The sequence below is a fragment of the Myripristis murdjan genome, chromosome 22 (genome assembly GCF_902150065.1).
Source record: "Myripristis murdjan chromosome 22, fMyrMur1.1, whole genome shotgun sequence".
NCBI lineage: Eukaryota > Metazoa > Chordata > Actinopteri > Holocentriformes > Holocentridae > Myripristis > Myripristis murdjan.
The window spans coordinates 12,853,988-12,881,048 of NC_044001.1; the positions used below are offsets into that span (position 1 = coordinate 12,853,988).

The 27,061-nt window shown below is 42.1% G+C and overlaps 1 long non-coding RNA gene across 5 annotated transcripts in view; it reads right to left on the reverse strand.

The window, feature by feature from the left end:
• Positions 1 to 27,061, reverse strand: part of LOC115354670 (uncharacterized) — an 89,214-nt gene that overhangs the window by 52,467 nt on the left and 9,686 nt on the right. Inside the window, exons 2-5 of one of the 5 annotated variants that reach the window (XR_003927791.1) lie at positions 24,871 to 25,011; positions 20,907 to 21,022; positions 9,733 to 9,819; positions 8,624 to 9,099 (exon numbers count right to left, since the gene is read on the reverse strand). This is a non-coding gene — a long non-coding RNA (uncharacterized LOC115354670). Of the gene's footprint in view, positions 1 to 8,623; positions 9,100 to 9,732; positions 9,820 to 20,906; positions 21,023 to 24,870; positions 25,012 to 27,061 lie in introns of those variants that run through there. The other 4 variants (XR_003927790.1, XR_003927789.1, XR_003927793.1 and 1 more) reach the window with 4 other exon arrangements.

Genomic DNA, 27,061 nt, shown 5'->3' on the forward strand with positions numbered 1-27,061 from the left:
TATAGTGTTGCTGTATATGCTGTATTGCGTGTAGACTACATCAAGCAGTACATAGCCCTGTTCAGCATTTGAACTGTGGAAAATGGCCACATCTATCCCCCCCCCCCCCCCCCCCCCCCCCCCCCAAAAAAAAAAAAAAAAAAAAAAAAAAAAATGAATAGATATATTTTGCTAAGTATACTATTACTCAAGTATTGCTTAAAATATGTAGTGAAGTAAATCACTAATGTCTCTGTGGCAAAACATTAAATAGGTCAGAGAGAGAGAATGATGCATCTACCTATTTACAATTTTGTTAATAGCAGCAACTGACATCATCACTGAAAATTGTGCCCTACTTTACTGATATTTCTAGAGAGGATAGCATAATATAACTGGTATTTTCTGATTCTGTACAATCTCTGATTTCATTGATTGTCAGATAAATGACTAAGTGTTTGAGACTTTAAAGAAAATGACTGCAAAAATCAGATGTCATGCTCACTGACAAGCCAAATGGAGTTCTCCAGCCTCTCGGGACTGAACTAGCCAAGGCCCTGAGGCTTCTGCCGATTTGATAAACCCAACTTGATTCTCTGGGTAACTACAGGAATTAGCTGCCTGAGCTCCAACAACAACCTAGCCTGCTATTCCCAGCCTCTCCTCCGTGAGGTGTAATGTATCCAGAGGCACTGCAGCCGATATGATGTTCAACAGCATGTACCCATTAAAGGCAGCGCATGGTGCGGTGCATGCACATGCACGTGCGCATGCAAACACACATGTACACACACTTGCACACACCCGCGCACACAGACACACAAGCACACACACCCAGAGCTCTAACCCATAGTCTGCATTGATCCCCCATGTCATATATCATTAATGAGGGTATTAAATCCATGTTTAGGAAGCAGAAGGCTGGCTTTAAGTGGGGTTTGCTGAAGCAGCTCATAACGCCAAAGACCCCCGCTGAAATCTCCCCCAAGGCAGGGCCACTCTCTGGCCGTCTTTGGCTGAGGAGCGCATTAATGGAGTGATGTCATGGTAGCTCATATCACTGTTACTGTCCAGGGACAGAGAGAAAATTCAACTCTATGACCCACAAACTGACCTCAGACCAGCTAGGGATGATAGACAGAAGCCACCAAAAGCATAACTAAATAATTAATACAATATCAACATGCCACCAACTTTTTTCAAGAGTGATTCCTATTTCAGCTTGAATATACTAGTGAGTTTTTTATGCCTTCCAAAATATTCGATTTAATTCATTTACCATGCTTGTCCCTTTCCTTCACATGGGACATTGTAGGAAGCATGTGAGCAGATCAGGGTGTATCCTCATTGAATCCTTGTCATAATGTACACCAGCTGTATTGATCAGTCTAAAAATCTCCTCTACGCGACTCACCCATGGGTTATCATAGCATCATTACCATCCGGAGTTTGGGGAGATGCTACAGTATGATACGGCAAATGGACTTGCTATTGATTTTGCATGGCAGAGAGAGAATGGCAGATGGAGAAGAAGACAAAAGGGAACATCTGGAAGGGGACAAGGAGGAAGGGTGTGTGAAGGGCCTCGGGTGTTAGACGATACAGGAGGCCAGTCCTCACAGTTTAAGGAGCACATGGCTCAGAGCGGCTGCCCAAATTAACTGCGATATCGGAAAAGGGCTCCATCAAATACTTATACCTGTGCTGTCCACAACTAAATTGACAAAGGAAATCTGTCTCTCTGCATTCTTTTTACTTGTAGCACACATTATCCAAACAGACAAAATATCTTTGGATATACCACTTTCCACCGCATTAGAAAACACCAACTTTGCTCTGACTAATCCCATTATGAGAGTGGGTCTTTGCTTTGGAGTGTAGCTGAGGTGCTAATGTGATGAACAGCGTGAGAGTTGAAAAAATAAAATGGGGCAATCCTTCCTTTCAGGAAAGGGATATCCTGAGGCACGGCTATATAGACCTTAAGTGCTGACAAAGAAGATATTGTATTTTTCCAGTAATCCTTTTAAACACCGCAGGGCAGAGGCATACAGTTCATTCCAGACTAATGCAATGCTGTAAAATTTCATTAAAGAAAGACTCTTATTGTGATTTTATCATTCATATTGTACAATCTGTGACTGCAGAAGGTGGATGGAGTGCTGATTACCATTCACGGTGTACTTTTAGAAAAGGAAAATTCTGGAACAGTAAAATATCTGCATTTTTTTTTTTTTTCTGAATCAGGTCGTCTGCATATGCCAAAAGGGCAACATTTTTTTCTCCTTTCTTCTCACTGGCTTCGTTTGTTTTGTTCTGCTTGATTAGCCAAGAATGCTGGAAACTGTATGTATTGTTTCCGCGCCATGAACAGTGTCTCAAATATTTGCTGTGCATTAAATACTTTAGCAGACAATCAAAATCCTTTCAGCACTCCGCATTACTGTGAATAGGCTTAGGGGAAAATAATGTGCTGGGCATGCTGGTTTCGGAAAACATGTCAACAATTCATCGTCAGCGGAGTTTCTCTCTGTCAGGTAGAGCTTACTAGGGGCTACGATTAGTACGGATTTGTGTGATGCACCATAACCTTGACACTGAACTGTGAAACAGCTTCACGCAACATTCCAAAGCGCCTGTCAATCAACTCACACCTACAAGGATAAATATCCATCTGTTAAGGTGTTGCTTTGAAAGACCTGGTACTCTGAGTACTGTGTGACTGTTTTAGTTACATCAAGGAATACTTTTGGGAGTATAGCACTGGCTGTATTTTCTGCTCTTACATCACAACTGACATCATGGTGTGCAAAACTCAACACTGCTGTCAAACAGAGCCCCGGTACTGTCTACAGGGACTGATTTTGGGTGTTGTGGTTGACTGTAACAGATATCGAGAAAGAATGAAGCATTAAATATCTAACACTGTCTTCCCTGAGGGCTTCACCTTCCTCAGTGTGGACCTTGAGAAACTAGAGCCAGCTGCATCGGATGTTGGCAGGGTTGCGTCCTCGTCACGAGACCCGCCGACTACACCGTCTTCTCATTACCAGAGGCACAGGTGGATCCTCACTCTGTTCAGGGGCTGTTTTTCAAGCCTTGCCTGCCATGAGAGCGCCATTAACCAGTGAGCAATAGAGGTTATGTGAAATGCGAGGGAGAGAGGAAACACATTTTTCAATACATTAAATTTCGGGAAGCATCTTTCACAAATGTCTCCGCTATTAGTTGACCTGTGGGAAGGGGTCGTATGAGTTTCACCCAACGTTCAAGGTAGGGTAAAAGTACTTAGGAAGGGCGCGGGTCAGAGAGCACTGGCTTTCATAAAACTCTGACTTTAATTACTCTCGTGCTGCTTATGCTTTGGTTGAACTCTGTGGTTGAAACAGCATATGTGTGTAGGAGAAATAAAAACAGTAAATTTTCTTCGCCCACCTGGCCACAGCTACAGCACAGCACTAAAATGTTCTTCAGCATTTGCAACAGATAAACTGGACGTTCAGGCAGACTGACAACAGTAGCCATGAGGGAAACAAATAGGACATAAACCAATTAACAGTAAGTCATCTGTTTGAATTATTGCAGGTTTTAATGCGGACTTTTTCCCCGTCTAGAGCTGCACTTATGAAAAGCCTCCTGGCTGAGACATTCAGGAAGTCTGGCTGCTCTGCCAGGGGAAGCCAGGGGTGTTGTAAGGGCACCCCGCTGAGAGGAAAGATGGGCCGAGGTGTGGTGGAGTGGTCAGAGCACCTCACAGGGGAGCAAAAAGGATTTCACACCAGTTGTGGTCAATTGTTTAGTCTCATCCTACAATTTATTGCTGGTTATTAACAACTCCACCTATAACACAGGCAGGGGGATGAAAGTAACAGATACACAGGCCCATCACGTACAGCATAACTGAGAAAATAGACGATTAACGCAGATTATGTTCAACGGCAAGGCAATAATTGTCCACAATGGACTAAAATATGCTCTTTAAAAACACTGAAGGGGGTTTGTGTTGTCATGGGGCGAACACTCACAGGATTAATACCATGGCCTCGCCTCCCACCATTCCTCTTGGATTAAGGCTTTGGCAGGGCGGTGGAGCTGTCAGTCACTGGCATGTCTGGACTCATCATCCACTAATCATCAAAGTTTATAAAGTCCCTCACCACTGACAGGTTAGGATGACTGATACCTCACAGCGGCAGGCCCCTCTGTCTCAACATGCACTTTAGATCCCATCAGAAGCCTCCCTATCAAAACAGGATGAAATGGCCACACTGCTATCGCTGAGTGTTTGGAAATAATTCCCCCATGGGCAGATTAATGAGTATTTTTTTCTGGTTTGTGCCTTGATGGGAATCACCGTGTAGACTTTGACAAAGGCTGGCATTCTCTTTGACGCCTCTTCATGGTGCTCGGTGCCATCGGGGCCCTGGAGGGCGCAAGATGAGTGGCATGGTGAGGTACTCGCATGCCTGCTGGTCTGATGTAAGGGCAGTGTTTATGCGACATCATAAATATGCATGTTGCTTCATCCTATGCAGGGGCATTTATGACAGTGGAGTGACAGTGTTTTTCACTTTCTGAGGTCATTTACCTGTCATCCTCTGTGACAGAAGGGGACGAACAAGGCAGAAGACAACTACACATCACATGTAGTGGATGGGATCATTTTAAAGGCTTAGAATGGTTAAGGGTGCCTAAGTACTGTATTCATGAAATTAGCTCTTGGCACTTCACACAGTATGAACAGTATTACGAGTAACTTTTCTAACTTTGATGGTCGGTTTATGTGGAGTTTTAGGATTTTGTGGTAAAGTTTTAAAATATGACATGCACACACATGCATGGGAGAACAGATACTCACACGTGCATACATGCATACAGTACACACAGAGGCCTATTAGTGCTTTGAAAAAAATTAGGGGAAAAAAAAACGCAAAACTAAATAAAAACTGTCCCCTCTGGGAGATTCCCTGGATGGGAACACTACGCCTTGAACACTTTGTGTCAAGAGCATGTGATAGGGACTGTTTCAAATGTGGTGACCACAGAAAGGTCAGCAGATGTACAGGAAACAGAACGAAGAAGTCTGTGGGAGGTAAAGAGGAGGAAAAACTCCTTCAAGTATTTATAATTCTAGCCCGAGGAATATCAGTGGACACATTGTAAAAAGCAACCAATCGGAAGTAAATCACCCGAGAAGGAAAAAAAAAAAAGAAGAAGAAGTGTTCCCCACTCTCTGTTTTCCAATCCGTCTCTCACCCTCCTCTCCTCTCTGTACAGTCCATGAGCTGATTGGGGTTAATGCACCGGACAATAGGCACGACGCTGCACTTCTGTTCCACATTATGCTCCTTTTTTGGGGCAGTATGGTGCTGCTTTGGAGTATACATGAGCGCTCGCCTCAAAATAATATTTCCCAGACCCCAACACCAGCCGCAGCATGTGGTATCACTCTGATGGGAGAGTAGCCGGGCTGATATCATCAAGCCTTCTGACCTGAAGCTTGTCCTGTGAGCGTATGAAACCATTATGGGGCTCTCTGGGCTATGACGTTGCTTGCTCACCTTCTGTGAACTGTAGCCCCCGACATCCTTTTTTAAAATTCAGTAAATAAGCACAACTTACAATAAATGAGCACACGGTAGCCTACAAAATTTTGCTAGTGGTGAAAAAAAGAGATAGTAAGGAAAATCAGGCTACAGATTAAAGGAAGTTTTAAGTGCTGCAGAATTAGAAGGCCCTAGAGAGTCAATATATTGAGATAAATAACTTCTAAAAGTATACTAATTAGGATTTGGTGGGGATATTCTGCATTTGTATACAAGAAATTTGCTAAGAAGGAAAATAATATGGCACTTGAGGACAATGTCAACAAACTGAACAGAAAACATTGAATACATTATGTTTTACAAACTTCCTCTTCTTCTTCTATATATATATATATATATATATATATATATATATATATATATATATATATATATATATATATATATATATATATATATATATATAATATTTTAAGGAAAATTTTGCTACTTCCTGGGTCAGAATGGAGTCAGTCTAGGGAGGTGTTGATTGGCCAGTACGTACTTTGGACATGTATGTGCCCTTCACCCCCCTCTACTCTCTGTCCTGCCTCAGACAGATCATGTGATGGGGCAGAGCTATGTCCAAAGAACACAGGTGCTCTGATTCGTCCTGCATGTTCCAGCACAAATTCAGGCATCCAGGGAACTACACTACCCCTCCCAAAAGACCATCTGCCCCGGGGAGACACTGATCCGGTGGATCTAATGTCAACACCAAGGGGCTGCTTGGGAGCAATGATGGAATCTTAAGTATTGAGTCAGAGGCATGAGTGTGTGTGCAAAAGAAGGCAAGGCAGGGGTGCGCTGGGCTGGGTCAGGTTTTCTTTGAAATCAGTGGAAAGAGTATTCACCCTTTTCTTGTGTGTAGCAAAGGAGCTGATGCCAAACACAACAGATGAAAAATATGCAATGTATGTGATGGGATATGGGATGTTGTTTCCTTTAGCAAACAGAGCACTGTTTAACTTGTCTGGATTTTTCTCCAAAGATGGATGTACTGCATTCATGTTTTGTAGTGCCACTACATTTTATCAATGGTTAAAAAAGGACACGCATATAAAGCTTTAATGTATCAAGTTAAGTAATACGTGAAAGTCATATGGGAAAATAGCATGAGGATTTAGAGTGACTACCGATCACATGTGTCAGTTAACTGAGAAAATGATAAAGTCCACCAAAACCAAAGCCTGCTGTGCTGAGACTTACAATAGCTCACTGTTTCCCTTCTTAGATAGATGTCTCAGTGGGCTTCTCTCACTGGGTCAGAGTGTTACATGGCACAAGCCCAAACACGGGCCTAAATGGAGAGGAGTGCTTAAGCCTCAGACTCCTGCTGTGGAGAGAGAGAGAGTGTTTGGATAGGCCCTCCTTCTCTCATCCACACGGGCTGAAATGTTGAATTGATGACCTCATGTGTGGCATGACGGATTTATCTCTGAGCGCCGCTCCATCCCACCACCCCCTGTGCTCCTCAGCATGCCTCGGACCCCCCCTACCAACAACATGCAGCCACTTGCCGCTAAGTTTGGAGTTAATTTGGAAAAGCAAACAACTGCTCGGGCACTTGAACCTGCCTCCGTGACAGGCGTAAACATTCATATGATGCTGTCTTTTTTGTCTGTTTTCCCTTGTTTACTGAGTTAGAAGGCAGGAAGTGATAGCCTAAGGCCTTTGCTTGGAGTTGGTCCATTGTCAGTATGTTACGAGCTAACAGGATTAGCTGCGTGTGTGTGTGTGTGTGTGTGTGTGTGTCTGTGTGTGTCTACTGTATGTTGAGAGTTTTGGAAAAATCTCAAATAGTGCACATGCCCAGGGGGAATGAAGTAATACTTACGTACTGTGTATATTTACTGTAAAGAAAAACTGAGCAAGGAGGAGGTGGTTGCCTATAAACCATTTCCCATTCCTCTCTGGGTGCCTGGGGCTGGGGCTGATCTGTCCCTGGCATGGGCCCCAGGCACCGAGAGTGGAGATACACTCCCTAAAATTATCGGCCTGGAGAATAAATATAAGTCTATCATCGCTTGGCTGAAAGACTCATTAGAACAGCAGGGACAGAGGAAAGATGGAGGGTTTGGAGGATAGTGAATGATGGCTGTTTGTTTATGTGTATGTGTGTGTGTGTGTGTGTGTGTGTGTATGTCTGTGTGTGTGTGTGGCAGGGTCAAGCAGAGCAAGAGAGAGTAAGATCAAGGGGGGGCACAGGAAATGATGTAAGACTGTAAAATGACAAACTGTCGGTGATGCTTATTTTCACTGCTTTCACCACTATAAATGGACTGAGGCCTGTGGCCCTGAAAGGTTGCGGCTGATGCTTTGGAAGTGGCCTGACACTAAAAATACTCCGTCTGCCCTGTCCGAATGTCATTGTTTGAGTTCCGCCTGAAATATAGATAGTTCCTTTGGGGTCAGGATCCCAGGAGAAGTATATTTCCCTCATGTCCATATCTACAGAGAGGAGGAAAGATGAAACGACTCCACCACACATTGATATTTCTGCCCACCACTGTTTGGAGTGTTTCCTGTCTGAAACCTGGCAGACCCAGGAAACACAGCCATACACAAGAGCGGAGCTAGCATTATCTATCTTTAAACAACTTGAGAGAGACAAATAGAGAGTCAGACATCGACACAGACACACAAAAGGAGCCATTTACAGAAGAGAGCTACTGTAAAATAATTCCTTAAACGCAATGGGAGCAAAATAAGAGGCAGCAGACATCAAACTGTCAGTGTCAGTCTATATGGGGCATCTCCATAAACCGCTGGATGCAGACAGGCCCAGCATGAGGCCAGGGCCCTCAGTCTGCAGAGCGTTCCACTGTAGTGAGCCCAAGGGAGGCGCGGGCCAGGTAAAGTACTATCCCAGCCGCAGCTCTGTCTTCTGCAACTAGAATCACAACCAGTCTAACGGAGGAGACAGAGCACTTCCACCACTGTCTCTCAGAGTCATTAACAACCTTCACTCACAAAGATTTATAACCTCATGATAAATGTGTGTGTGTGACTAAATACAATAAAGACACTTCCAAGGATAACAGTTTATTTTTGTTCCAGTACTGGCTGGCTGCTTTTTTCTCTCTGCAACACTGAACAAAAATCCTTTGTTGGCAATTTATATAAAATGTAAGACAACGCCAAATCTGGTGAATCAGTTTCCATTAGTAACAATTCCTTAAGACTAATATAAACAGCACAGATTAGATGAGTGCATTTGATTGCACCTGTGCTTACTGTTACTATACCAGATTATATTATGCATTGCTATTCTTAAATGCCAATAGTAAAAGTAATGGAAACCCATAACGCACATGATGTGCAGTGTAAATGTTTAGTTTTTAGTAATCTGATAGTGACATCAGCTGCTGCAAACCTCCTGTAAACACAGAGAACGCACACGCACAGATATACACACACACCGCTATCTGGCATAGACAACGGCAGGTAATCTGAAGCAGTGCCAGGTCTTAGTGCTGCTTAAATGGCTCCATGCCTTGAGGGCCTGCTAAACACTGCTCCCTTGGCTGAGGCCCTGGAGAGGAAGAATGAAGGAGAAATCAGTGGGCGAACTCATCCAGGCCTGCAGCACAGGCTAATACCAGAGCTAACCCTCACCTATCCATAAAGATCCCTACCTCCCTGCGTGCATGGTGCGTGTGTATGCGTGTATTGTGTATTGGAGGGTATGTGTGTGTTTGCCCGTGCGCGCGCTCAGAGAGTCCTTGCCAAAAGCACAGCTGCCTTCATTCTGACGCATGGTTCCATTCCATCTGATCTATCTATCCAGAAAATGAACAACTCCCCTTTTCTTTTTTCCCATGGCGTCTTTCTCTGTCTCACACCACCAGCACCGTCCTCCCCCCATCGCTCTCTCTCTTTCTTTCACTTCTCCCTCTTTTTTCTTACTCCCCTCGCTCTTTATCTCATAATTTCTTCCAGTCCTGCTGTCTGTCTCTTCCCTCCAGTCTCAAACTGTGCCGGGGACACAACCTGGAGCCCCAGCCTTCCTCTTGGAATGCCATTAATCCCAACATTCCCATCTCCGTCTGAGTGAGATCATTAGACCGCTCACTGGCTATGGAGTTAAGAGACATATTCTGATGAGAACATCCTGCTGTCCACTCCTCCTTTCTCCTCCCTCCATCCTCTCTCCCCTATATCTTACCAATGTGGGCCAGAGGGCTGGAATGGATGGAGAGGCGATGGGAAGGAGGCGCAGTCTGCTCGACTCCACTGTTTCTTTTCCAAACATCTGCAGAAAAAACAAGATATACTCTGGAAACCGAAAATAAAAGACATTATTTGCTTTTTTTGGCGCCGTGCACCTTTCTGAGGATTTACTTTGCATACTGTAATATTCAACTTAATCGCAAGTTGGCACTTGTTCGAAAATAAAAAAGGATAATTCAAATCTGAGAGCACTGGGCAGGGATGCTGTTAGTCAAGAGGTGAAAGCGGCACACACACACACTCCCACTGGGTGTATTAATTACAGTGTTTGGTACATCACTCTGGATTGAACATAATGTTTAGTCTGAATATCTCCCTTGTTACAAAACTCACATCTACTGCTGGGGGAATTGCATCAACAGCAAGAAGAAACGCTATATTGTACTACAGATCAACTGAACATGGACTCCTGAGTCTGAGTCAGATATTGTTTTTCCATCATCTACTATAAGGCTAGAATGTGAATGTATTGAAATCAGTTCCAGTTGGAAACAGGGAGGGAAAGAGTATGAGGTGTACAGGGCAAGTGCCAGTGACAGCCGGATTACTTCAACTCCCATAGGAAGAGCAAGGGCACAGCAGAGTACGGCACATGTAACGGATAGATCAGACATTTTAGCTATTGATGAGAGCATGGGAAGACCGGGTGATGAAGGGGGGGAGGTGGAGGGGTGCAGTTCAATAGCCAAAGACCTGTAAGTCCCTCTTTGCTTTGTACAAATGGACTTCCAAATTTGCTGGGCTGTCATCACTGAAGGTCTGGGGGGGGACAGATGAGAGTGATTTTCTGTGGATGCCTTGATTGTGCACGGGTCCTTGTAGGTGTATGCTTGGTGCAGAACCGAAGATGAGAATATGCAGTGGTTAGGTTACACAAACAGCTCGGGCACTGGCACTGTAAATGTCATCTGCACAATGGCTTCATTTACATTTCTTTCCTCCTCTGTCTGTTTCAAGCCTGCCATTTTTATGTCTTTTTATTAAAAAAAAAAAAAACTCCATATCAAAGACAATTTTGAAAAGACTTTTGGCATTTGTTATAACCAAACAATGTTAAGATTCATAATTTCAGCCTTGTATGACTGCACTATATAGTGATGTGTGATCCAGACCAAATGAACAAATAAGAACCTTTTATAGTACACACTCTGACTCAATTAGGCCCTTTAACCTAACCACAGCAAATAAATCACTTTGTTGATCAATGTCTTCAATAATTAAATGCTGGGCAATAGCTTTTCTGTTTGGCTGCTGTCAATACTGCTGAAATTTATTTCTCTCTGGCTGTACAGGAAGTCAATTTTTACAACCCTTCGATTTTCGACTGTGAAAGCAAATAATTTGAATGCAGCAGTGAGGGGGGAAATGAAGAGTCCTGCAGTGTAACTGCAGACGGTGATGTCTTTACAGGGGCTTTCGTCTCTCTCTCTCTCTCTCTTTTTTTTTTTTTTTTTTGCTGCAAGGTTAATCAATAGTTGAATTTAGATATACCCTGCAGTCCTAAACACCACACACTGTACTCTAGGAACGTGAGTCCACAATGCTAGAGCCTCTCTGCCTAGATATGAATATGATATAACCATCCAGTGGTGGTGCTATCCACAGTAATCATCTAACATGATGAAATACATCCTCTGAAAGCATTTCAGAAAGTTTTCTGCAAGGGGCTGATTGTGTCTCATGCAGTAGTCTCCCTCTGGACAGGGCTGTATATCATTATTTTCCCCTAACCTCAGGCTATTTACTACACTTTACACTGACGAAATAACTTACTTTCAATCGGCAACCCTTGCCCTCTTTGTAAGGTAATTTCCCATGCTGAGAACGCAGCAACCAGAGGAGGAAGCAAAGGGACAAATTATCCTCAGTGTCTAGACGGGTACACGGGCAACAACAAAGACTAACCTCTACAGAGCGCAGATCTGAAGAACAGGCAGGCACACAGTCAAGTCTCTAGGCTGCGACTCAAGGTTTATACAAAGTCTACGCGATATACAGTACCTAACTGCGCTAAAGCAAATAATCACAACAAACAAAAATAAATAATGAAGTTGTCAAGCAATGGGAAGGAAGAGTGCGTGGGGAACATAAATCACACAAGTATCACAATGCAGCGCCTCCTTCAACACGGCTCCCTGGGGACGGGTCTGGGCAGACTGAGATCCTGGACTCTCTCACAGCTATGTAAATCATACCTGCCCTACTAGACCCTCCACCAGACCCCAACAGCCCCCTCCAGACAACAGTCATGGCTCTCCCCTGCTCAACTGTTAATTCAACCCAGAAATCGCTACAGCCGCAGAGCCCATAGCTCCATCCTAAGTCTCAAAGGAAGCGCTCTAACCTCAGCCACAAAGCCCCAGGTCTCTAACCTCAGCTCCTAAGCTACAGCCCTGAGCCTTTAACCCTCGCCAAGCTACACCAGTCTCAGACATGTTCCAGTCCCAGTAGCATCTACTAGGGTTAGGCCAATTTACTGGATTATTGGGGGCTGATATCTGCCTTTTTGTGAATATTGGATATCGGCAGGCCCATGTATTCCCTCTCTGATAAGACAGAGGCTATTCTCTAGCTCTTTTTCAACCAGCTGAACTCCTCCTGATTTCCTCCTTAAGCAGTTTTTAAGTTAAAATAACTTTCCATTTTGTCTAAACTGCACAGTTATGTTACACACATGTCCTGTATCTGCTCATGCCGATGCTTCTTCAAAGCTAAATCACACTTAAATGTAGACCATTTCTATGGTTATGGCCATTACATCAGAAGGAAAGGGGAAAAAAATAGATGTCTTATGCATCATTTTATAGACTCTTCCCAGAAGTTTATCATAACATATTTAGAATGTGTGAAACCTTGCGATCTTCACTGGAATTTAAATTACAGTTCTGTGCAACATGCATTTGTAACTGGTGGGGCTGGCAGTAGTGGAAAGGTTAAATAATTTTTTCTAATATTGTTTGACAGACAATTTTTTCTAATATTGTTTGACAGGCATCTGTCTTAGTGTTTTATTTTGCATTTTCAGTCTCTTTTATGCTTTTGTCTATTTAAACAATTCATTAAAAGAACATTTATGAATAAATAGTTAATAGTTTTCTTGTTTATTTAAAAAAAATTCAATATTAAAAATATAGATTAGTGACATTAAGTATCAGCTATCGGCATTTTCAGCTAAAAAATATCAGAGGCAGTATCTGTCTTTAAAAAAAAAAGACAAGTTGGTTGAAACATTGCATCTAATCTACATTCTTGGATTCTTTCTGAGTTTAAACTCTAGCCTCAATCCCGGTTTTAATTTAGAGGGTGAAATTGTCATTAGAAAAAAAAACATTTCTGCAGGACCAAAATAAAGGCACTCCTCTGAAGATAAAAATGGTGGGTAGATACTGTCGAGCGAGTGGGAGAGAGAATAAGAGAGAGAGAGTTAAAGCTGTTTAAGGCTTTGGAGGCCATATTTGATCCTTCCAGACACTTCATTGGGAGCTCAGCAGGAGGAAAAAAAGAGCTGTTGATGGAATGCAGCCATTTGGTTGACCCCGTGGCCCTCTCAGGGAGGAAGGCCGGAGACAGGTAGATATATGGCCAGTTTGTTATTGTGAATTCCAGATCCTGTGATTATCTCTGACTCGCAACCTTCTGGAGTTTTTTAATCTGGGGATTCCTGAGACGGTTCACTCAGCCGCTGACGTCGCGTCTTGCTCACCTTTCTCTGACCCCCCTCTCTTGACTACCCCATCACCCTGTACACACTCACATACATACACACATACACACACACACACACTGCAGGATTCCCTGCTTAGGAAAAAGAAAAGAGAGAAAAAACAGCACCTTACAGATTCCAGGGCCAGGGTCAGGTTTCGTTTTAATGTCCGTTTACATGTGGATGGGGGTTTGGGGGCAGGGGGGAGTAGGGAAGAACCGGGGTTAGTGTAGAAGGGTGTGGGGTTAGCGGGAGTTCCCCCATGGCAGCCGTCCATTCTGCACATACACACCCACTGATGTCACACGCACCGCTCCCCGCTAGCTGCATGACAAGAAGCAGCGTTTCACTCACTGCCACTGAAGTCGACTCCGTGCTCTCGGTTGACCAAGAATTCAAAATGCCTTTAGCTCTCAAAGTGGGTGATGGACAAGACAAACAGGAGACCCCTGATAGCAGAGACTTCTAGACAAAAGGAATCAAGTTTCTGTGCCTTGCTCCAAACGAGAGGCGGCTGATTGAAACCAGATAAGGTTCAAATGGAACTGTTAGGTCCAGTAATGAGATTCCCCGAGTGTATGTTTGGATTAGGTGATTACAGACCTTGCCTTCCTCCTTGCAATCACACATACGCACATATGCACACTCACACACGTACATGCTAAAATGCACACACACACACACACACACACACACACACACACACACACACGCACCACTGGCCAATGCATCGGGCATCAGGCTATCATGGGGGGAAGAGTTCATGAAATGGTGAAATATAACTCTGTCTTCCTCTCTCTGTACTTTTATAGGGAGGTGTAGTAGAACAAAAGGAAAATGGGTTATGAAAATAGACACAGCTGGCAGAGCCTAAACAATGGGCCAGCTGGTTCTTTTTGGAAGTAATGATCCTCACGGCTTCTCACAGACGTGACAGGGTCTGCCGAGTTACTGTTCTAATAAAAGTACGGCTAAGATTAAAAGAAGAGGAAAACTCAATAATGGAGCAGCCGCGTCAAGGAGACATCTGCTCTTATGGAGGTTAACATCAGGTTTAGTTCACAAACTGCAGTTGTCTAGTTGTACTGATTTCTGTATTGGGTTAAAAATGAGTGTTAAAAAAAATGAAATAACTTTTTTTTTTTTTTTATCCATGATAAGTCAAATACTGATAAAATTTTTTTATTTCAATATTTCATTTGGATTCTTTTTCAAAACGTGATCCATAACGATACAGTGTGAATCCTCCTGGAGCACTTTCCCCATTCCACACTGGCATATAAATCTTACTTTCTTCCAGTGTGCCCATGCACCGAGACACACTGCAAAGTATATTGACATACGTTGAAAGTTTGTAGGCTTAAGTATTCAGAGAAAAATGTGGCGTGCATAATTAGGTGATGTTTCCATTTTTTAACTGCTGGGACAACACTGTCAGAGAGGCTTGCAGCAGCTCACTTCAATAACGGTGTGTCTGTGCATTGTTCTTTTGAAAAGTTTGTCACAGTGACAGCGTCACCGCGGTTTTTGACATCGCCTGTCATGCTGAAGATCTCTGCTGCCTCTGTTGCTGTCACTCCTTATCAGCACTCATTTCTTAAGTTTATGCTTGCAAATATTCAAAAACCATATTACCATACCTACTGCTGCCAGGGGGGCAGAAATGAAAGGAGGCAATAATCTCTCTCTTTCTTTATCTGCGAGCTATCCTTCAGCAAAGTACTCAATGCTAAGAATTTTCAGCAGAGGCTTATATGAGTGAGAAGGATATTAATGTTTTGATTGTCATCTTTTTTTTTTTTTTTTCAAAATGATCCAGCTTGTGTTCTCTATGGCAAAAAACTCTAAAGTTATTCTTTTAATACTCCTCTAAATTATTCTATTTTACCTCGGGTTAAATGGCAATGTCACAAAAGAGCGTATATAAAATTATTAAATGCATCACACAATAGTTTGGGGAGTGTGGGGGCGGCTTACATGCACATTTAATTGCATTACAAGACAAACACTTAGCACCATAATGCAGAATCACAGCAGTACAATTTCACAGTGCTTCCACACAAAAACACACTGCCTGGCATGCATTTTGGCATATCCATCACAATGCCCCTATCTGCAAGGTGCAGGGTAACCTGATTTAAGGGCAACTTATTGGATTTGTGGGAGGGACTGAGAGGGGTGGAAGGGAGAAAAGAAAAACAAAAGGGAAGGATTAATCACGATGCAGCGCTATGACAGTGCCTACAAAGGCGGCCATGAAACAGTTGCTTGACGAGAGAATGATTGCAGGATCTGCAAGTAACCGGCTGCCACCGGCGATGTTCTTCCTCCAACTCAACTTGTCAGGTGTAATCATTTTGTTCAGCTTAATGTTTTATGCAAATGCACTTGGGGAGAGTTTTGTCAGGGGGCTGGTTGTTGTTTTTTTTTTTTTTTTCGTCCTCTGTTGTGTGATGTATGTGTGGGTATGTATTGTGGTTATGTGTGTGTATGATGTGGCGTGTGCGTGTTTGTGTGTAGGGGGGGACTTCTGTTTTTGGCGGTGTGTGTGTGTGTGTGTGTGTGTGTGTGTGGTATTGTTTTTTAAGCACTCTGAAAATATTTGCATTCCTCTGAACACTGCCTGTGTTGCCCTGATTATTTCCTGTATGCATCAGGGTTTTCTCTCATGGAGATCACACGGCTCAAGTCACATCACACGCTGCCTGGAGAGCTGGGGGCCAGCGCTCACTAGAGCCTGCCTGCTCCAGTCTGCACTCTTGCAACAGAGAGGAGAGGATGAAAGAAATGATGAAGGGAGAGGAAGGAGTGAAAGGAGAAGAGGGTACTGCGGGGAGATGAAGAGAGGAAAGGAGAGGAGAGGAGAGGCTGGTAGTGGCTCAAAAAAAACTAATATGTTAATTCTACTCCCCGGCTGCAGATGGAGGTTGATTTTCCACAATGTATTGACACAAAACTCAATATATTGGCATTTTTCTCATTATGATATATAGAGGCATGTGACCCGTTTGTTTTGGACTTTGACTGAATCCAATGTGGACCGTCAAGGTGACCAGGAAAACTCCAACAATTATCTAATTTGTCTGCTCAATCAGTGTGTCAATGCCAGCGGGTTTTCCGATTCTATCACCGATAATGTGTTGGACCGAGTTTTTCCAGTGCTATTTATAGTGACGGCTATGACAACTGTACTATATTATCCCAGTTTTAAACCGATAACAGGTCAAATATCTACAAGATTTTAGTTTAGGTGGCAAGAGCGATGTTGGTGAATCAGATATTCCCAGACACACAAGAGCCAGCAAACATCCAGCCAAGCTGACTCCCTCGAATCAAAAATTGTTTCATCCATAAATATCCAAGGTAATCATCTCTAAAAGCCAGCGGAGGGAGAAGAAATGCACTGGCACAGACCAAACTTAACACGGCCCTCAGGTCCTCTTTATGAACTCACGCCTTTTTGTACTTTTATTGAGCTATATCATTTTTTATGGTTCATCATCATCATCAGAGGATCTCATGTGAGAATCAAAGTCTAATGTCAGTGTTGAGGGAGGAAAGCAGTCAGGCTGAATGCAGTCTTAGCCTGGGGTTTCATTTTCAATCGTCCTTTTTTTCCCCCCCACACGTGCCTTAATTCGCTGCCAGATGCAATAAAAAGGATGTAGCCTGTGGAAAGCGGGGTGGCTGTCTTATCTACACGATGATATTCACTGCCTTGCCTTTTTTATCACCTTTAAAACTCCCTCATACTTTTACACAGCCGCCTGAGCCCTATGGAGCAGGCTCACTCTTGCTCGCTTACCTATTTCAGTCAGTCAAAGCCAGAGGAGACAGAGGGATGAAATTCATCCACAGTTTTAAACACTTCAATGCTTCAAATGAGATTTGACAAATTGGAGGACTTATGCTCATTTGTAATTCCCCAAAGTACATATGCCCCTCAACTTTGACTCTATAAGTTTAGGTTAAATCTCATTTATCATTTTCTTGGATTGAGAGTTACTGCTTTGGACGGGAAGTTGAGTGTTGATAAATCGTGACTCTGAAACTTATTTTTGTGTCAAACAAGGAAAAAAGCAGTATCACCTTTAACCCCAGGTTTTGTGGTGTATCCCCCGTGTGCATACAAGTCATGGTGAAAATATTTGAGGATCCTGTTTAAACTGACATGACCTATGGAGAGGAAATAATAACACAGGGAGAGCACGCACGAACGAGAGAGAGAAAGTGAGAGATCTCAGAGCTTCATGTTTAACTCATTTCAGTCCTTTTTCCAGAAACACAATTTCTTTTAGCAGAAGATTGCACTTACGGGGATATAAATCTCAATTTAAAAGTTATAATGTCTATTATAAATATTTGTACATATCAACAATTGATATCATCAAGATGTATAAGTGGAACTATCCATAGAAATTAAATTAGTTAGTGGAATTAATTAGTAGGTAGTTAGTTAGTTTCTACTATTGATTAGTAGAAATGGTAAAGAATGATTGCAAAAGCAGTAAAGAATATTTTCAATTGCAAGATAATTAAGTCAATTTTTGTAATAATATTCCTGGAGTTCAGCTCCAGAAAATCAAGTTTTTAAAAATTGCTTCACAATGTCGATCACAAAATACGACCCCATTACAGACCATCCGGTACTAATAATCCTAATAAATCAACCTGTACACAGTGCTATGAAATTGAAATTAAATTAGTGATTTAGAAATTACAACTGTCTCAAGCAATTAACCAGTTAACCCTGCAACTTGACTTTTAGCTATTGGGGGGAAAAAAAAAAAAAAAAAAAGGTTACTGTACATCTGAACATGGGCGGAGCCATTAGTCTATGCTGCTCTGTTTCTCATCAGCGCTTGAGCTAATGTGAGGGTTGTTATGGAAGAAAGGCCACCTAGCAACCGCAGATGGCCGCCACGTGCCGTCTGTCCGTCCATTCATCTTGTCATCATGGTTCAGTGGGAGGGTTATCCAGGGACTGGACTCAAGGAAAACACTGCACCAGAGGAATACACTCAGGATCAGATGGAATGGATATCTTCTTCCTCTGTGTGTACTCCTCACTGTGTGTGTGACTGAGCTGCATTTGCTATTGATCATGAATATTAGCTGCATGTACCCTCTAGTCTCAGTTGCAGTGCAGTGTATGTCAACAACGAGTTCATTTACAAAAACATATATCTCCAGTTGTACTGATTTCTGTATATTTCTATATGCTTTTTTCCACATATTATCAAAAAAAAAAAAAAAAAAAATTCATACCAGCAGGCTAATGCCTGTAGGCAATTGTAGGCGATTTTGGATTCTGAAAATTATGTGACACATTTTTTCCCAGAGACGGCATTTATCTGATTCGGGAAAAAAAAAAAAAAAAAAAAAAAAAAAAAATCTACTACTAGCAAAATAAGAGCACCATGCAGTTGCTGTTTGTGTCATTCAGATACACTGGGGCACAGGGGGGCAGGGCTTTACTACATGCAGAAGGATCAGCCAGAGGCAGACTGTTTTTGGACATACACACAACCAAGTATTCAAGCATGCACAAACTCATGCACAGGCACAAACACAAATACAAACTCACACAAACAAAAGCGCACACACACATTGACTGTGTCCTCGCTCTGCCATGCTGGTGTGTACTGGAGTTAATATTCATTCTTTTTGCTGGGTGGTTCTGATGTCCCCCCACCCATAAGTAAGCAATGAATAAACTGTAGCTTCCAATAAACACTGGATGCTGTGAAGTGGATTTGAAATGCAGTAATAATGTTGTGTGTGGGCGTGCGTGTGTGTGTGTGCACGTGCCTGTATGAACTGAGCGTCAGCTGGGCCTCTAAAGCAGACCACAGAGGACGAGCAATGCTGCAAATGACAACAAAGGACTTCAATACCATTGCACAGGCAACAATAAAATGGCATCCATGGGTGCAATTACAGAATTACTAGAGTGGTGTACCGGCTCTTTCTCATTAGAATATTACCTCTGGCTCCCACCAGCAAGTTGAACCCCATTAAGATGACCTTCACTCGTACACTGCTCATTAAAGAACGCTGAAATACTCTTTTTCATCTGTGGCCGTAATGAGGGGACCAGTGTACATACCAATATGGAATCTTATCAAGAAGGGGCCTAGACTGCAATTATGAGGACCTTTTGAAAAGTTCACTTCTATTATGCCCCTCTACCACTGGTAATGACATTGTGGCCATAATCGCTCCTCCAGTAAGTTAATATCAAATATGAAACCAGATATTAACGGCCCCAGAGAGTTTGTGCATGCTGTGTGTGTAATGTGTGTGGCTGCATACATGCGCTTGTACAGCACAAGCGTGCACGTCCTTCAGTGGTAATCTATCCTGCCTTGCATTGTGTCTTTAATCTTTTGATATTACAAGCCATTCATCATTTCATCCTGACACCTTCATAAAATAAAACATACAGTAATTAATTTTGTTAGACGTAGAAAGAGAGACAAAGTGGGAGAGAGGCGAGGGTGATGAGAAGATGAGGAGAGGATTATGGAGAAGGGGGGGGTTTGGGAGTCCTGAATCAAGATTGAACATATGATATTTTATGTGCCACATCCACTACAAAATTATTTCCAAATTTCGGATGTGTCACATCAAAGGAAGAGCTGCTGCAATGAAGCCGATGGGGTCTAACATGGATGTGATCCACTGATAGCTTGCTTAATTGTGAATTCTTAAATATATCTGATTTCTCATTTATCTATATGAATGCATGAGATTCGAACACGCCTGCCAGATCCAACCACTGAAAACACAGACCTGTCAGAGTCAGAGCACAGATAATATTCCCTAAGTTATGTTATGCTCCTCGACTGAGTCCTCCCACATTGTTCCACATGGATTCAATGATTTGCCACTCACCGGGTTTTTATGCATATCTATCTAAAGCAAAGCCAGAATATTATGTCACATCAGGATATATTACACAAGCGCATTAAAGTCGCAACTTGCAAAACCAACTTCAGCTTTTCTGCGTTTGGCTATGGAAATAAAATCTACAATGACAGCACCTTCTTTTATTTGATTCATTGTTTGGATTGATTTTGTGGAAGTGTACAAGAAAATACCACCACCATTTAATAATCGTGATTAATACAAAAAAAAAAAAAAAAAAAAAATGAAGACTACATTTTGAGTGTAGTATATAAAATATACAGTGAGGAATGTTTACTGTACAGTACTGCCTGTTTCAGGAGATCATTACTCCATCATAACCCCCTTTCTCCCTGACAGTTGTGTGCTACACATCGGCCCGTTTCACACCGCTATGCTCTGAACCCTCTAACGGTGCTGCAGACAGCAGAGAGGGATGCTTACACTGTGGAAAGTATGAAATTAAAAGGGACGTCTGATAAATTGACAGCAGGCACCTCAGGATAGAGAAGCAGGAGATGGGATGATCAACCTGACGTGAGGGTGGAGCACTGGGCCACTGAGGAGAAGCTGATGGATATGTGCTGTTCATACAGGACGGTAAGATGTTTGGCTGTGGAAAAAAAAAAAAAAAATGTTGCTATGTTTTCTTTGTTCCATTTGGGATTTCCATGTTTATACTGTATGCACACATTTTTTACAGCTAGGTATTATTTAGAAACCAATAAAATGGATGTGCCTGCTTGAACTGCCTGAATGCCAAATACAGTTTATGCCTTTCTTGTTACTATATAGAAAAATAATAATAAAAAAAAATCAGTCTGTATTGATACATGAATGATATCTACAGAGCATTACTGAGAGCCTCTAACAAACACACTTTGACGTGAGATAACTTCTTCCATCAAAGATAGGGAAGTTCTTCATTTCACTTTCATATCAAACGCTGGAGCTTTATAAGCTGCTGGGATTGCTAAAGGGGCAAAATGTTTCTAATCAAAATATCTTAAAGCCAAACATGCCTACCAAAAGTCAGAATATGAATCAAGTGGAGATAAAATGACCATTTTCCCTCAGAGGAGAAAATGTCTGAAATACTGCCACAGACTTATGGAAGCCAGAAGCATTGTTACTTGTCTACATGGCTGTGTGGTAACCTGCTCCCTACACTGAGATAGAGACTACATCTACTCCACTATTGTCACTTCAGAGCCAAATCTTTACTCGAAACATATGATACGGGATAAGAATTCCTTTTGTTTAAATTTGACATCAGACAATCTCAGGGGATAGATTATATCAGCACAAAAATACCAGTGGGAGAGATGGCTGAATATTGATCCCATATTTTTATAATACTCTTTCTGAATTCGGCTTTTTACCGTTCCCACAGCTATAATTCACTGATGATCCTCAACTAATGTATCTGCAAGGCAAAAGCACCTTTATAGCCTTGTACACGCATAGTTTTCCAGGTTCTCAAGTGCCTTCAAGTCCAAGTCTAAGGGGTGACAACCGAGGTATAACTATAACTGATTTTCTAAGACTTTCACCTCTCAACACCAAATGACTAGGATGCATTGGCCTTTCTGACTGCCCCTGCTACACACAAGGTTTTATCCTTCCCTCCCTCCCTCTTCCTCTCCCTCCCCTTTTTCTTTTAACACACTGCCCGGCTCCTCACCCCAACACAGGTGTTTCCCATTGCCAGTCACAGTCCCTCTCGCCCCAACACCAACATTGTTTTAAGCCAAAGGACTCTGGGCTCCTTCCAGAGGCTTCTGACAGGCCATCGAGCCTCATGTTTATCTGTGTGCATAAAACTGCATGCATCGTACTGTCTACTCGCTCGGCCTCAGGAGACAACACATGGTTTTAACATCAGTCCATCTCTGAACAGAGGAAAAGAGAATCTGTGAGGCCTTTGGCTGCCAAAGGAAGGAGCTGAGATATCGCACAGAGGACAAAAAAGTGGGTTTAGTATTCTTGAGCAACAGCATCATCCATTGTATACAGTAGTAACTTTAATAATACTATAATTATTACTTTTATTATCTTTCCTTGGGAGCCTGATGGAACAAGTGCAGTGCGATAAGGCCAGCCGTTACCATACCTGAGTTAATGGAAGCAGCATGCATGCAGTCATCTTGATAATTTAATTTGAGTGTGCCCTGAGGTGGAGCAATCTTTATTTCATCAGCTCAAAGCAGTTTATTTCATTAAAACGTCTACTTGTCCATCAGTAAGAACCTGTTCCTTTTGAGATAAGCTGGTGGAGTTCATCATAATTGCAAATGTTTGCACGTAATGTAAAGACCTTGTGGGGTCTAGTATTCTTTGAGATGAAATAGGTTGTCATGCATACAAATCAGAACAAGTGACAGTAATTCCCACCAACATTTTCGATTAGTAGCAATTCATAAAGAAGTGTCAGAGTTGCTTGGATCTGCAGGGCATTCTAATTTGGCCACACAGCCTGTTTGGAGTCATTGCTTTTCAAAATATATATATTTTTTACATCATATCATAAAGCTCTGCTGTTGTGTTTCCTCTAAAAATAAATACACAAAGTTTTCCCCTATGTTGCTCTATGTAACTAATTTGAAAAACTTTTTTTTTTTTTTTTACTGGACCTAAGGCTTTCATTCACATGGCAGTTAGCCATGGAAATGAGTTGCATCCTCCTCCGACTTCACTCCTTATTCCAGTTTCTGACTTGTACAGTCGTTCTCTCACCTCCCACACACACACACACACACACACACATTCAAACATAATATGCACATAAACGTACACAAACACACACACATATGTCTACATCCCCCCCACATGCACACCTCATGGCACAGCAGCTGAAGAGGGACTAACTAACAGAGATTGCTGGGTAATTCAAGCCAACGTGATTGACTTTATGATCACTTTAAAGCCGCAACTAGTCGTTATGCTTTCAAGCAATGCCAAAAGTTTCCAGCGCAAAAGTGGCAGGGGATCAGGGGCGAAGGCAACAAGAGGTAGAAAATCCTACAACTGCTTCACTTCAGAGCCCACCTCCCTCCCTTGCCTCTTCCCTCGCTCTCTCCCCTTGGCACTTTTAATGGCATGGAATTATGGGCCTGCAAGAGCAGCAACAACTGTCTAGGTTTAAAACATAATACGTTGACAGGACTGACACGGCCATTTTCTCCTCCTCCATTAGCGCTGAGACGTGGCCACCTCCTCTGCTCTTACAGAACCAACCACAGTGGCAGGCCATAGTTGTCACACGTCACTTCCTCTGTCATTACCTGCTGACACTGACGGCTGCTACTTTCATGCTGACATGCAGAGAAATATAGCGAAAAAAAATAAAAATAAAATAAAATATAAAAAATGATGGGGGCTGCAGAAGTACATTTTCCAAAGTGGTCTCTCATTATTTTTACATTAATGCCCGCTGATCACTGGATGGATTTGAACATTTGGAAAGATCAATAACTAAAAGTCCCAAACCAAATATAAAATTATAGACAAAAACAGTGTCTTGGGAGAGGGCTGCGCTATCTTGGAGTCATTCAGTACCAACAGAGAGAGAAAACAGATGGTTATCTTAAATGCCATGAGGTCATTCCTCATGTCTGTCAAATGCTATATGACTTCATAACTCATTTATTGTTAGAACCTGCATTCTCTCTTATTTCTTGTCCTGTGAAAGTTATTATTTTCCCAGCCAATCAGTCAGTCGTGTGCACTAAAATCTCTAAGGATTTGAACATGTTTAGTTGTGCTAAAATGATTAGTTGATTAATCTATTAATCAATTAACAGAAAGGTAATCAATTATAATTTTGATACTCAATTCAGTAAAGTAAAAAAAAAAAAAAAAAAAAAAACAGAATTTGCTGGTTGCAACTTCACAAAAGCTAAGGTTTGCTTGCTTTTTTCCATTTCATATTGTTATAAAATGAATATTGTGTTGTTGTTTGTGTGTGTGTGTGTGTGTGGGGAGGGGGGTTGTCAGATTAAGTAAACAATTTTAAAATATCACTTAACATATTTGAGATATCACAGGGCTAACTGACAATGAAAATGACTCTTAATTACAGCCCTAACATTTAGCACTACTCAGGAATACTGACTCTGACTTTATAAGCATGAAATGATCCTGCACCAATCGGAAATGAAAACTAATCAGTATTGAACAAAATGCCTCTCAGACTGATGTTAAAGAACACAGTTGATCTGCTTTGATGCAATGCTTGCAGACTCTCTGTCACTTGTACATAACTTCCTGAGGCCTGCACGACTCGGGGCTAGGCTGAGTAAGACCTACACAGTGCTGCTCTTTGGCCATCAGGGATGCATGGCCTCTGCTCTCGTTAGTCCCTCAAGTGCGTCGGCGGCATTCCCAGTGATATCATAAATGTTGTGTTGGAAACCCGCCCCCCCTCCCCAATCACCACAGGATCTCAGGCCCAATCCAAACCTTGTCTCATCCCTGGTGTGGTGGCGATCCAGAGCATGAAATCTGTCCCACAGCGCGAAGGCCTCAGCTTCTGAAACTGTAGATCTATCTGTCAGCTAAACACATCTGACCACATTCTGCGCTGTCCTCGTCTTCTGTGGCCTAGAAAAAGACACAGAGAGAGCGAGAGAGAGAAAGGGGGGGGGAGAGAGAGCGTTTAAGCTCTATAATTCAAATAAACAGGAAGAGGATAATCATTCTTAGGCCGCCTAGGGGCTTCAGTGGAGAACGTTGTTGGTTTGTTGACACTATAAATAAACAAGGCCTCTACAGGTGAGAGGAGCAGGACCTCGTTGTTCTGTTGTCACTGGCCTGTTCCAAGTTAATATGACTGTTACTGTTGTAACAATATTCTTCTCTTACATGCTGTGCTGTCCCGGTTGCATAGAAGTGCCACAGCCTTTATTTGGCTAACGTCGTGCGGTGGCTTCTGGTTGGTCTAAATGACCTGTGACACCTCATTAGCTCCTCAACTTGGCCTCTCTGCATCATATTACTAATGGGCACATTGAAAACAGCAGCCATATTAACCACCTCACACTTAATGGTGTTGGTTTTGATTAACGTCACCAACGCTAAAATGACACTGAGGTTAATGGGAACTTTGAACAGGACCCCTACTGCACACAGGCACACACACATACTGTAAGGGTGCACGCAAAAACACACACACACACACATTAACATCTTTCCTATCTTGGCTGATATCATCTTACTGGGGATTTGGGTGGTTATCATAGTGAGCATGAAAAATAAGACCGAGCTGCCCAGGAAGCCTCCGCTGACTTGTCTATATGAAGCCTCATTAGGGACATTGATGGATGGGCTATTGCCACCACCAAGCTCGCCCTGAAAAGCTCTGGGTATTATTAGTGTTTGTGTGTTTATAAGCTGACACTTAATTACAGGTGCAAAATCATACCACATGCATTAACGAGTTATGGCCCATTGAGTATAATGCAGTCTGGATATGGATATTTAAGAGAAAGAAGAAAGATCCCTCACTGAAATTACAGTACTGTGACCAAGAATCGGTCAACGCTTGATGATTTAATACTCAAATGACATAAAGAGAGAAATAAATATCGTGTGCGGAGATTTATAGAAGCTTTTCACTTGTGTTTTACAGCAGGAAATATAAATTTTGAGTCAACCAAAATTAGGGGTGCTTCCTATTGGGAAAATAAATAAAATGTAGCCCTTTGAAAGTTGAAATACAGGAACTGTAAAAGGAAATACTTTTTTTTTTTTTTATTTCTAGTTGTGGGAGTCCAAGATGTCTCTCATGCCTCTTTACTTTGTAACAATTCTTGTATCAAGTTTTAAAATAACCTCTGTAAAAGACAAAACAAAACAAAACAAAATAAATACATTTCTACTGTTATATTTTTCTGATTAAGTGTTTGAAAGTGTATCATGTTTTTTTGTTTTTTTTTTTAATAACTGGCCTTAGTTTAAAAAAAAAAAAAAATCCTGCCTGTGTAGAACCACTGTGGAATCAGCAGAACAACAGATGTTAAAGTGTTGAAAAATAAAAGTGTTAGTTGGTGTCTCCATTCTAAGTTTCCAGTGACTCAACTTGAGTCCAGATAAAAGCCAAAAAGAAAGAAAGAAAAAAAAAAAACACATACCATACAATCGTATCAGAAGCAGACCTTTAAGTGTATTGGTAAAAGTTTCTCTACATTTAGGAAATATTTCCAAAACCTCTAATTTGATAAAACCTTTAATAACATTCATGTATAAAAATATACACGGCAGCGTAATTTCCAGCAGCTGCATTAGAGCCTACTTTACTGCAAGAAACAGCTGATCTTTATTTTACTTGTTCGGTTCATGTCACAGCAAACCTGGATTTCTTCCTCTTCACACACACTACTGTAGTTGTGTATCGGATTTACAGCTGATAGTTTACTTTTATACCAGAGGAGGTCATACGATATGATATTTTCTGTTTCCTAAAATGGCTTCAGCCAAGGGCCCAGACATATAAAACATACTCCTGACAGCGATACATTTCACGTGATGACACTACTCTGAAACAATCTCGATATTGCTTTTCCCTGTCATAAACAAAACCTGGCCACAGCTCTGTTCGCCGGTTTGTGTGTGTGTGTGTGTGTGTGTGTGTGTGTGTGAGATGATGTCAATT